This window comes from Zonotrichia leucophrys, chromosome 3, assembly GCF_028769735.1.
Source record: "Zonotrichia leucophrys gambelii isolate GWCS_2022_RI chromosome 3, RI_Zleu_2.0, whole genome shotgun sequence".
NCBI lineage: Eukaryota > Metazoa > Chordata > Aves > Passeriformes > Passerellidae > Zonotrichia > Zonotrichia leucophrys.
In genome coordinates, this window is record NC_088172.1 from 112,629,259 (window position 1) to 112,642,421 (window position 13,163).

The following is a 13,163-nucleotide window of genomic DNA, read 5'->3' on the forward strand; positions in this document are numbered from 1 at the left end:
TTGCAGGTTGCAGCACTTGTCCCTGCAGCCCACGGCAGACGGCTTTTCCAAATGCCGCTTTGACTGCTGCTGCCTTTGGGGTGGAAACGCAGCCAGCAGGAATCACCTCCCTCACTCGGCCCCACTGCCACCCGTGCGCTTGGCTCCGGAATTCCGGGACAAATTCGGAATTCCGAGCCCCGTCACTGGCGCCGCTCGCAATGAGCATCGCCACAGCAGCAGCTGCAGCGGCAATTTCCCCTCTCGCTTGCTATTCCCTGCCAAAGCATTCCCTCCCGCTCCTAGCGGCTCCTCCTCTCCTCCACAGCCGGAACAGGCACAGACCGCGCTGTGCAGGAGGAGCTGTGACATTTGCACATGAGGGGACAGAGAGCCTGGAACAGGGCCCGTCCTGCCGGATCCTGCTCAGGAAACGCTGCCGGCATCGGTGCTGCTGCCAGCAAGGCGAGCAGGGACAGCCCCGGTGCCCAGGGAATGCTGATATCCACAGGGATGGTCACAGCATGGAGCAGGGGATGCCCTCACTGGAAACACTGCTGGCCGAGGAGCTGTGGGACATGGCAGGAGCTGTGACAGCCTCCCTGGCACAGGGGACACTCCTGCAGGGGCACAGTCTGTACGAGCCTGAGCTGCCCTCACAGCCCATAGAAACAGCGATCCACGGAATGGGTTGGGTGGGAAGGGGCCTCAGAGCCCATCTAGTGCCACCCCTGCCATGGCAGGGACACCTCCCACTGTCCCAGGGTGTCCCAGTGTCCCGCCTGGCTTTGGGCACTGCCAAGGATCCAGGGTGGGCACCCTGTGCCAGGGCCTGCCCACCCTGCCAGGGAACAATTCCTCATTCCCAAGATCCCGTCCAGCCCTGCCCTCTGGCAGTGGGAGCCATTCCCTGTGTCTGTCCCTCCATGCCTTGTCCTCAGTCTCTCTGCAGCTCTCCTGGAGCCCCTTCAGGCTCTGGCAGTGGCTCCAGGATCTCCCTGGATCCTTCTCCAGCCTGAACATTCCCAGCTCTGCCAGCCTGGCTCCATGGCAGAGGAGCTCCAGCCCTGGGAGCTGAGGGGATGGAGCTCTTCGATGGCTGTGGCTGGATGCTGAGGGGACGGCAGTTTGTTCACAGCTGTGAGGGACAGCCATGGCAGCCACAGTGCTGAGGGACAGTGATGGCTGACACAGTGCTAAGGGATGGCTGTGAGAGGACCCCTAGCTGAAACAGTGGTGAGCAGATGGTGCTGAGGGACAGCCATGGCTGAGGGATGGCTGTGAGGGGCCTCATGGCTGACACGGTGCTGAGGGATGGCTGTGACGGGACCCAAGGCTGACATAGTGCTGAGGAATGGTGCTGAGGGACAGCCATGGCTGACACGGTGCTGAGGGATGGTGATGAGGGGCAGTCATGACACGGTACTGAGCTGTGAGGGACAGCCATGGCTGACACGGTGCTGAGGGATGGCTGTGAAGGGACGGCCATGGCTGACACAGTGCTGGGGGATGGTGCTGAGGGACAGCCACGGCTGAGGGATGGCTGTGAGGGAGCCCATGGCTAACGCGGTGCGGAGCGGATGCTGCTGAGGGACAGCCATAGAACACGGTGCGGAGCGGATGCTGCTGAGGGACAGCCATAGCTGAGGGATGGCTGTGAGGAGACCCACGGCTGACGGAGCCTCAGCGCAGCCCCAGCCATCGCTCCGCCCCCCTCTCTCCCCTCAAGCGGCCGCAGCCCCTCAGGGCGGGCCGGGGGCGGGGCCGCCCCTGGGCTGCTCGCGCTGCGCCTGCGCAGTCCCGCCGCGCCCCGGGGTGAGCGCCGCGCGGCGCGGGCGCGCTGTGGCGGAGGCGGGAGCGCGCCAGGCGGCGCTGGCCGCCGATTGGCTGAGAGGCGCGAGAAGGCGGGGCCGGGCGGGCTCGGATTGGTGGGGGGCCGCGCGCCCCCGGCGGAGGCGGGCCCTGATTGGCCGGGGCGCCGCGCGGCGGCGGCCGGGACCGTTGGAGCGCGGCGGCGGCTAAGGCGGCCCGGCCGCCCCTGGAGCCCCGGGAGCCGCGGCAGCCCCGGCACCGGCTCAGGTACGGGGGGGAACGGCGGGGCTGGGCCGGGGGGAGCCCAGCGGGGCCGGGTCACCGCGCTGGGGGAGGGCGGCCGCTGGTTTGGCCGTGCTCCGGTGTTCCTCCCGGCCGCGGAACAGCTGCTGGCAGGCAGCCGCAATGTGTGGGCTGCGTTGCTTTGGTGTTATCGGGAGACCCGCGATGTGCAGACTCCATTGCTTCGGTGTTAACGGGGGATCCGGGTGTGCAGGCTCCATTGCTTCGGTGTTAACGGGGGATCCGGGTGTGCAGGCTGCATTGCTCTGTAATTTACGGGAGACTCGGGATGTGCAGGCTGCACTGATTTGTAATTAACGGGAGACCTGGAATGGGCAGGCTCCACTGATCTGTAATTAACGGGACACTCGGGATGTGCAGGTTGCAGTGATCTATAATTAACGGGAGACCCGGGATGTGCAGGCTCCCCTGGTCTGCAGTTAACGGGAGCAGCAGCCAGGGCACAAGCAGCACCGTGCTGGGGCTGTGAAATGAGGCAGTGTAGTTTTTCCATGGCAAACCGCTGCTTTCTCACAGGCACAGCTCACTTGGTGTTCTTCGCCTCTCCTTAGGTCGTGGTTTAAATGTCTGAAGAAGGAAGTGAGCCCAGGAAAGTGGAAGTTGCCCTGAGAGACTAGTCAGTGTGATTCAGGTAACGGGATCTGTTGGGATTGACTGTGGTGTTGACATTAAAATCTTGTGTTCTGTATGTTCAGCTGCCTGTTTCTGACACTCACAAGACTGATTGCCTCTTTCTGACACTCACTAAACTGATACTGACATTTTTCACTGATGACAAACTTGTGCTGTGAAGCAGTGACTCCTGCTATTTCTGTTATGTGCTGGACATGTGGAAATATGGAATCATGTAAAAAGATGGAATCCTCCGTTTCAAATTCCTCCAGAATTCTGTTTGTTGTGCAACACATCCCTCGTCTGGGGAAGGTGAATCATAGAATTATGGAATGTTTTGGGTGGGAAAGAGCTTTAAACAGCATTGAATTCCACCCTGCTGCCATGGCAGGGACACTTTCCACTGTCCCAGGCTGCTCCAAGCCCCAGCCTGGCCTTGGGCACTGCCAGGGACCCAGGGGTGGCACTGGCTGAGCTTTCAGGTCCCTTCCCACTCAAACCAGTCAGTGCCAAGGGAGCAGCTCCCAGGCTGGGCTGCCAGAGCTGGCTCTGACAGTTCCACAATCCTGTATTTAAGGGGACACATGCAGGGCCTCCTGTGAGCTCTGTGGGACACCCTCATTGTTCACTGCACTTCCCGTGGTGCTGAATGCTGCAGCCCTGCCAGCATTGTCCCAGGCTCCCTGGCTTTGGAGCAGTTTTTTGGAGCAGTAAATGGCTTTTTGTGTTGGCTGGGGTGCAGCTGATGCAGCCAGGCCTCTGCTTTATCCCAGGACCCAAGAGCAGTGCATGTTTTAGGGAGTGCTGAGTAGGGGACCTAGGAAGGAGTTGTGAGTTAGGCAGCCCTTTAAACCAAGGGGTTTGTTCTGAGTTGGTCAGCCCTTTAAACCAGGGTGGATGCTCTGAGTTAAGCAGCCCTTTAAACCAAGGTGGATGTTCTCAGTTTGGTGGATGTGTTCAGTTGTGGAGCCCTTTAAACCAAAATGGATGTGTTCAGTTGTGCAGCTCTTTAGACCAAGGTGGATGTGTTTAGTTTGGAGCCCTTTAAACCAAGCTGGATGTTCTCAGCCCTTTAAACCAGGGTGGATGTTCTCAGTTGGGTGGATGTGTTCACTTGTGCAGCCCTTTAAATCAGAGTGGGTGTATTCAAGTAGGAGCCCTTTAAACCAAGGTGGATGTTGTGAGTTAGGAACCCTTTAAACCAAGATGAATGTTCTCAGCCCTTTAAACCAAGGTGGATGTTCTGAGTTAGGAACCCTTTAAACCAAGATGAATGTTCTCAGCCCTTTAAACCAAGGTGGATGTTCTGAGTTGGGTGGGGGTTAGGAGCCCTTTAAACCAAGGTGGGTGTGTTCAGTTAGGAGCCATTTATACCAAAGTGGATTTGTTCTGAGTTGTGCAGCCCTTTAAACTAGGGTGGATGTTCTGAGTTAGGCAGCCCCTTAAACCAAGGTGGATGTTCTGAGTTGTGCAGCCCTTTAAATCAAGGTGGGTGTATTCAGTTGGGAGCTCTTTAAACCAGGGTGGGTGTTCTGAATTAGGAGTTCATCTAGCCAAGGTGGATGTTCTGAGTTCTTCAAGCCAGGGTGAATGTTCTGAGTTAGGCAGCCCTTTAAACCAAGGTGGATGTGTTCATTTAGGAGCTCTTTAAACCAAGGTGGATGTTCTCAGTTAGGACCCCTTTAAACCAGGGTGGATGTTCTGAGTTAGGAGCCCTTTAAACCAAGGTGGATGTGTTCATTTAGGAGCTCTTTAAACCAAGGTGGATGTTCTGAGTTAGGACCCCTTTAAACCAGGGTGGATGTTCTCAGCCCTTTAAACCAAGGTGGATGTTCTCAGCCCTTTAAACCAGGGTGGATGTTCCCAGCCCTTTAAACCAGGGTGGATGTTCTCAGCCCTTTAAACCAGGATGGCTGTTCTCAGCTGTGTGTTGTGGAAGCTGGGACAGTTTTTGAGGAGGGAAGGAGCCACATCTGGAAGTTCAAAGCCAGGCTTTGTGGCTGGCTTGTTGCCTGAGCTCCACATCAGCCTGCCTGCGTGGGCTGCTCTGGGGCAGCTTTAGGGAGCCTAAAGAAGGATTCAGATCAGGTGATAAGGATTTGAGTTCATCATATTTTATTACATTAATTGTTTTCCCCTTGGTACCAGGGAGAAGAAACCATGATTTTGTTGTTTGTCTCTGGTTTAGTGTTTAAACAGATTTCTATTGATAAAACTGTGCCTAAATTAAAATAGTTTCATGGGCCTTTCCCAGTCCTGTGGGCTTTGAGGACTGAACTATTTTAACTTCTCAGCTGTGCTTAAATAATACAGATTTATTAAAAAAAACCTTATGTAATGAAGATTTTTAGGCAGCCTAGATCTGGAAGAAACAGTAGGAGATCTTAAAATTCCACAGCAGACAGCACATTATATTTGGCCAGGTGGAAACAAATAGAATTATGACAGCAGGTGCCAATTCATCACTAAGTTTTAAAAGAGTTGGATGTCTGAAGGATGTGCTGTGGTTGCAAAACACTTAAAAACATAGGAACTTAAGTAGCTACTGAGTGACTGACTGCAAGGTGAGGTATTTTCAGTCTTTGCCAGTGCAAATTTTGACTTTATTTAGATCAGAGGTTGGACTCAGTGATTCTGGGATTTAAGAGGTAAAGGGGTGTCCTGGCATAAAGCAAACAGGGAGGAAGCTGAGGCCCTCACTAAAATCTTTATTTATTTATTTTTTAAAACAGAAAGTGACAAAACTAAGTGATAAAAACTCTTAGTTTCACAGAAGGCAATGGTGAATGTCATCAGCTGGACCTGTACCTCAGGCTTGTGTTGTTCCTGTGCAAAGCAAGGCCTTTGTGAGCAGTGAGGAGCAGTTTGGGTGCTGCCAGGCTTTGAAGCAGGGGCTGTGTGTGTGTCTGGCAGCTCAGGCAAAGTTAAAGTTACCAGGCCTGTGTGGGTGTTCAGTTCCCATTGCCCGGGGCACTGGCAGAGAGACTTTTAAATGCAGATTAATGGTTCTGTGCTCCTTTCAGTAATATCTGACCCTTCACAAACCTGGGATTATTTCAGTTTGGACCTGTGAAGCTGGTGAGGAAGATTTCACACTGTAAGTTAATGAAGGAGGTGAAATTAATGAGTTAAAACTGAGCAAGCTGTTTTATCCTGAAGTCATTTATGATGAGGGAAAGCAGTTGCTGTTTGCAGGTGTTCCTCATGGAGTTTCCCTCCTCCCCAGGTGTGCAGGGAGCTCTGAGCTGCCAGGTGTGTGGGACCTGCTCCTGCTCCACCTCCCAGCCTGGGGTAATGGGAGAAGGGCAGGAATGCAGCTCAGAGCCTGCCATGAATATTGCAGCATCATGAATATTGCACTCAGAGCTCTGCTGTGGGGTCAGGTGGAGAGGGGAGGCTTTGCCAGGTTCCCTTGGGAGAACTGAATGTTCAGAAATCCCCTCCACAATAAAGAGTCTTCCCTTCCTGAGAGGTGAGCTCTTAATTAGACTGTTTCCATTTTTTCCTGCTCAGAAATCCTCCTGTAATGTTTCAGTAGCCTTTCAGTAATATCTGACACTTCACAAACCTGGGATTATTTCAGTTTGGACCTGTGAAGCTGGTGAGGAAGAGTTCACACTGTAAGTTAATGAAGGAGGTGAAATTAATGAGTTAAAACTGAGCAAGCTGTTTTATCCTGAAGTCATTTATGATGAGGGAAAGCAGTTGCTGTTTGCAGGTGTTCCTCAGTGGAGTTTCCCTCCTCCCCAGGTGTGCAGGGAGCTCTGAGCTGCCAGGTGTGTGGGACCTGCTCCTGCTCCACCTCCCAGCCTGGGGTAATGGGAGAAGGGCAGGAATGCAGCTCAGAGCCCTCCTCATCATGAATATTGCACTCAGGGCTCTGCTGTGGGGTCAGGTGGAGAGGGGAGGCTTTGCCAGGTTCCCTTGGGAGAACTGAGTGCTCAGAAATCCCCTCCACAAAAATGAGTCTTCCCTTCCTGAGAGAGAGGGTTAAGCTTTAATTAGACTGTTCCCAACTTCTTCCTGCTCAGAAATCCTCCTGTAATGTTCCATTTCTCTCACCCCACAGGAGCACTGCTTTATTTCAAGGAAACACTTTCAGCTGCTGGATTTGCTCTTGTTTGCAGGCTCATGGTGAATGCCATGACATGAACTTCAACAGGCAGGTTGGAAAAAGGCATTTCTGCTCCTCAGGCTGTGGGGCAGTGAGGGAGGATGAGGGTTTGCCTCTGGTTTGGCACTGAGTGTGCTGGAGAGCAGAGCTGTGCCAGGACAATCTGTGCCCAGCCCTCAGTGCTGGCCTGCAGAGCCTGCACAGCTCTGTGCCCGGGCTCAGTGCTTCCCTGGGGGCTGGCAATGGGCACAGAGAGCTTCAAATGGCACCTTGGCAGCGGGGCTGGCACCTCAGTGCCACCCTCACCATCCTTGGCCTGACCTGCGAGTCCTCAGGGCTGGGACTGCTCTCTGTTCTGGGCTCTCAGCTGACTCTGATGTGAAATCACAGAAACTCAGGTGGTTTGGAGCTCTCCTGGGTGTGAGTTTGTTCTGTTTTGTCTGGAGGGAAGCTGTGTTAAAGGTTTTGCAAGGCTGTCAAAGAAACCTCTGATTAAATATTGTGACTTGTTCCATCTTTGTTGATCTTGAATCCAGTACAATGTGTATCAGTTTCTGACCAGGTGGGGTTGTTGGGCTCACCCTGGGGCTCAGACCAGGGGGTTTTCCTGGAATCACAGAATGATTTCAGCTGTGAAAATCCTCTTAGTCCAATCTGTGCCCAGTGCCCACCCTGTCCCCAGCCCAGGGCACCCAGTGCCACATCCAGGTGCCACCTGCAGGGATGGGCACTGCCAACCTCCCTGGGCAGCCCCTGCCAAGGCCTGAGCACCCTTTCCATGCAGAAATTCCTCCTGGTGTCCACCCTGAGCCTGCCCTGGCCCAGCCTGAGGCCATTTCCCCTTGTCCTGTCCCTGTTCCCTGGCTGTCCCCTCCTGTCAGGGACCTGTGCAGAGCCACAAGGTCCCCCCTGAGCCTCCTTTTCTCCAGGCTGAGCCCCTTCCCAGCTCCCTCAGCCCCTCCTGGGGCTCCATTCCCTTCCCAGCTCCCTCAGCCCCTCCTGGGGCTCCATTCCCTTCCCAGCTCCCTCAGCCCCTCCTGGGGCTCCATTCCCTTCCCAGCTCCCTCAGCCCCTCCTGGGGCTCCATTCCCTTCCCGTCCTGAGGTGCTCCCTGGGGTTGGTGTGATTCCAGTGCAGGACCCAGCTCTTGGCCTCGTTGTCCCTCAGCCCTGTTGTCCCCCAGCCCGTGGATCCAGGCTGCCCTGCTCCCTCTGCAGAGCCCCAGCAGCTCCACATCCCAGCCCTGGGGCTGTCCCTGAGCCGAGCCAGGCTGGTGCCCTCCATGCCCTGAGGGTGTTGGGCAGCCCTGAGCCCCTGGTGCCCGTGCCCAGCTGGGTGTGCCTCCGTGCCCAGCTTTATCCAGCCAGGAGTAAACAACAAACCCACTCCAATTCCCTGTTTCTTGTGATGGTGTTCACGGGGGTTTTCAGATGAGAGAAGAGATGAGGATCTGACTCCATGTTTCAGAAGGTTTGATTTATTATTTTATGATATATATTACATTAAAACTATACTAATAGAATAGAAGAAAGGATTTCCTCAGAAGGCTGGCTAAGAATAGAATAGAAAAGAATGATAACAAAGGTTTGTGGCTCGGACAGAGAGTCTGAGCCAGCTGACTGTGATTGGCCATTAATTAGAAACAACCACATGAGCCCAATCCCAGATGCACCTGTTGCATTCCACAGCAGCAGATAACCATTGTTTACATTTTGTTCCTGAGGCCTCTCAGCTTCTCAAGAGGAAAAATCCCAAGGAAAGGATTTTCCATAAAAGATGTCTGTGACAGTTTCCACTCTGTGGTGTTGGGGAAAGCCCCAAGGAGCAGTTCTGCTCCAGACCCTGAACGTGCCTGAGGGAACCAGCCTGGAGAGGCTGCTCCACATCCAGCTACCCAGGGGGGTCATCCCCACCCAGGAGGGACATCCCCACCCAGGAGGAGCATCCCCACCCAGGAAGGGACATCCCCACCCAGGAGGAGCATCCCCACCCAGGGGGGACATCCCTCACCCAGGAGGGACATCCTCACCCAGGAAGGGACATCCCCACCCAGGAGGGACATCCCCACCCAGGAGGGACATCCCCACCCAGGAGGAGCATCCCCACCCAGGAAGGGACATCCCCACCCAGGAGGGACATCCCCACCCAGGAAGGGACATCAGGAGCAGCATCCCCACCCAGGAAGGGACATCCCCACCCAGGAAGGGACATCAGGAGGAGCATCCCCACCCAGGAGGAGCATCCCCACCCAGGAGGGACATCCCCACCCAGGAGGGACATCCCCACCCAGGAGGAGCATCCCCACCCAGGAGGGACATCCTCACCCAGGAGCAGCATCCCCACCCAGGAAGGACATCCCCTGATCCCCACCCAGGAAGGGACATCCCCACCCAGGAGGGACATCCCCACCCAGGAAGGGACATCCCCACCCAGGAGGGACATCCCCACCCAGGAGGGACATCCCCACCAAGGAAGGGACATCCCCACCCAGGAGGGACATCCCCACCCAGGAAGGGACATCCCCACCCAGGAAGGGACATCCCCACCCAGGAGGGGCATCCCCACCCAGGAGGGACATCCCCACCCAGGAAGGGACATCCTCACCCAGGAAGGGACATCCTCACCCAGGAGGGACATCCCCACCCAGGAAGGGACACCCCCACCCAGGAAGGGACATCCTCACCCAGGAGGAGCATCCCCACCCAGGAGGGACATCCCCACCCAGGAGGAGCATCCCCACCCAGGAGGAACGTGCCCACCCAGGAGCAGCACCCCCTGAGCCCTGGTGCCCGTGCCCAGCTGGCTGTGCCCCCATGCCCAGGTTTCTCCAGCCAGCACGTCCCTGCCCATCAGGATTTTCCAGCCCAGCGAGTGAAGGGCTCAGGGCTCGGTGGGGCTGTGCTGCCCCGTGCTGTGTCCTGCCTGAACACAGCAGATGGCTTCTCTTGTGCCTTGGAGGAACCTCCGAGCTGCAGCAGGGATGGCAGGGCACGCAGGAGGGAAAGCTTTGGGTTTCATTGCTGTGATTTTTCTCTAAGCTACTGGGCTGCCTGTTCATTTTTAATGAAGCTTCCTGCTTTATTTGGGCAGGTTTTTTGCAGAATCTTGCAGAGCAGCTTTGGATCCACTGGATTTATGGAGGAAAATAAAAGGAGCCATTGATTTGTTTGGGATTTCAGTGCAGAGCTGTAATCCCTGGGGAGTTCCATCCCTTTCCTGGCTCCCACCCAAGTGGGTTTTTCCTTTCACCTCCAAGGCTGGAGCCAGTTTGGGTTTGTAGAGATCTTGCACAATCATCTGAGTGCAGCAATGTGAGAACATCAGGGAGAGACCCAAACCTTTGGGTTTTGGGGCAGCTGCTGCTGGAAGGTGCTTGGTGGGCCCAGAGAAGCTCCTGCACTTGCTGGAGATGCAGAAATAACATTTCAGGGTACTTTTCATCCTTTTATGCACAGTTTCTTTTGCTTCAGTTAATTATCTTCTAATTGATGGGAACAGAGTTTAAAATGTTAAAGGTAAATGAGAAGAATTGTCAGAAGTGGTTAAAATGTGCTTTAAAAGATGTTACCAGTCTACTTGAACAAGTGTGGAAGGTTTGTCTTTTCCTGGGGTCAGATGTGTCCCCCTGAAATCACTTCAGGTCACTCCTATCCTGGGAAATGCCACAGGGGAACCAAGGAGGATTTCTGATTAATTATCTTAATTATGCTGAGGAAAGGGATTGGGAATAGGAACCAGGAGAACAAAGAAATGAGTAAAAGCATCAGATATTTTGGATAGACAGAGGGAGAAGGGGATTAAATCAGTCATTGTTCAAATTAGGAAAGAAAAGGAAAAAACCTTCCTATTTTTATTGAAGTCTGAGATGAACAAATATAAGCACCTTTATATCATAAGGAAGTTTGCTTTTATACTTTAACAAAACATTTATGAGAGTTCAGAAATTATTTGAGATGGTTTCTATCAAAAGTCAGTTGAAGCCAGACGAGCTCAGAAGCCCCAAGCCAGGAGGTGCCAAAGCAGATGGACAGCAGTAAGTTTTTCTGCCAGCACAGGTATGCCCTCAATTTTTATTCAATATTTTCATCCCAGTTATGTTGTTTATTAAAGTTACATTTTTAAGAGAGAATGAACTGACAGGGGAGGAAAGCAGGAATAGTTGTTCCTTCTGATCAGAAAAATGGCAGAAAATCACTGAGCCTCCTTCCCTGTGTCAGGCACAGATCAGCCCATGCCCCAAACTGGATTTTGGGTTTATTTTAATTACAAGTTATTTCTGACCATAAATAGGTATGGGCACAAGTTTATCAGCCCATGCCCCAAACTGGGTTTTGGGTTTATTTTAATTACAAGGTATTTCTGACCATAAATAGGTATGGGCACAAGTTTATCAGCCCATGCCCCAAATGGGATTTTGGGTTTATTTTAATTACAAGTTATTTCTGACCATAAATAGGTATGGGCACAAGTTTATCAGCCCATGCCCCAAACTGGATTTTGGGTTTATTTTAATTACAAGTTATTTCTGACCATAAATAGGTATGGGCACAGTTTTATCTTCATGCAGCAACTGCAGTTTAATCAGTGCCATCAAATATTATTTCTGCTAATGGCATGCCATGCCAGGAATGTGAACCAAGTCAGATTTAATAATTGGTAAATGAACTTTTCTTTCTCTGTTCTTGCAAACAGAGAAAGCTCAGTGCAAAGCAATGTCTGGAAATGGTTATCAGACCCTAAAGGTCAGAATCCCCTTTGGAGCGTTCCTTAGAGGTGGAAGTTCAGAATGAAACAAAATTAACTTGAAACAAAACAACTACAGCTACAAAAACAAACTATAACCATCTGAAAAATGCCTGTGCTCAGTGGGGCTGGGATCTTCCTCCAGGAACTGACACAGCCTGAGCTGCACCAAGGGAATTTAGGCTGGATATCAGGAAAAAGGTCTTTACAGAAAGGGTGATAAAGTTCTGGAATGGATGGTAAAATACTGGAATGGGGAGCTGGTGGATCCCCATCCCTGGGTGTGTTGAACAGAGCCTGGATGTGGCACTGGGGGCCAGGGCTGAGCTGAGGTGCTGGGGTTGGGTTGGACTCGATGATCTTGGAGGTCTCTCCCAACGCAGTGATTCTGAGATTCTGTGTGATTCTGATTCTGTGACTGTGTGACTCAGTGATTCTGTGACTCTCTGATTGTGTGTGATTGTGTGTAATTCTGATTCTGTGATTCTGACTCTGTGTGATTCTGTGACTCAGTGATTCTGATTCTGTGTGATTCTGTGTGATGCTGTGATTGTGTGATTCTGATTGTGTGTGATTCTCTGGTTGTGTGATTCTGATTCTGTGTGATTCTGTGATTGTGTGATTCTGATTGTGTGTGATTCTCTGGTTGTGTGATTCTTATTGTGTGTGATTGTGTGACTGTGATTTGGATTCTGTGATTGTGTGTGACTGTGATTCTGATTCTGTGATTCTGAGATTCTGTTTAATTCTGTGATTCTGATTGTGTGTGATTGTGTGAACTGTGATTGTGTGTGAGTGTGATTCTGGTTGTGTGATTCTGTGTGATTCAATGATTCTGTGTGATTCTGTGATTATGTGTTACTGATTCTGATTGTGTGATTCAGTGATTCTGATTCTGTGATTGTGTGATTCTGATTGTCTGATTTTGTGATTCTGATTCTGTGATTCTGTGATTCAGTGATTCTGCTTCTGTGACTGTGATTCTGATTGTGATTCTGATTCTGTGATAGTGTGTGATTCTGAGATTCTGCATGAGTTTGATTCTGATTCTGTGACTGTGTGTGACTGATTCTGATTGTGTGTGATTCTGATTCAGTGAATTCTGTGATTCCGTGGTTCTGTGACTGTGTGTGACTCTGTGATTCTGATTGTGTGTGATTCTGTGTGATTCTGTGATGTTGTGTTACTCACTGATTCTGATAGTGTGATTCTGTGATTCTCATTCTGTGGTTGTCTGAGATTCGGTGAGTCTGTGATTCGGATTCTGTGTGATTCTGTGATTCTGATTTTGTGATTGTGTGTGATTCTGGGATTGTGTGATTCAGTGATTCTGATTGTGATACTGATTTTGTGATTGTGTGTGATTCTGATTCAGTGACTCTGATTCTGTGACTGTGTGACTGTGATTCTGATTGTGTGATTCAGTGATTGTGTGTGACTCAGTGATTCTGTGTGATTGTGTGATTGATTCTGTGATTGTGATTCTGAGATTCTGTGTGATTGTGTGATTCTGATTGTGTGTGATTCAGTGATTCTGATTCAGTGACTGATTCTGTGACTGTGATTCTGATTGTGTGATTCAGTGATTGTGTGTGACTCA

General features: G+C 51.9%; 1 protein-coding gene across 5 annotated transcripts in view; it reads left to right on the forward strand.

Moving 5' to 3' along the window:
• Positions 1–1,937: 1,937 nt before the first annotated feature.
• Positions 1,938–13,163, forward strand: part of DTNB (dystrobrevin beta) — a 152,107-nt gene continuing 140,881 nt past the window's right edge. For all 5 annotated transcript variants that reach the window (XM_064710003.1, XM_064710002.1, XM_064710005.1 and 2 more), the window contains exons 1-2: positions 1,938–2,058; positions 2,646–2,725. The gene's annotated coding sequence lies outside the window, so the exon portion shown is untranslated. The remainder of the gene's footprint in view (positions 2,059–2,645; positions 2,726–13,163) is intronic.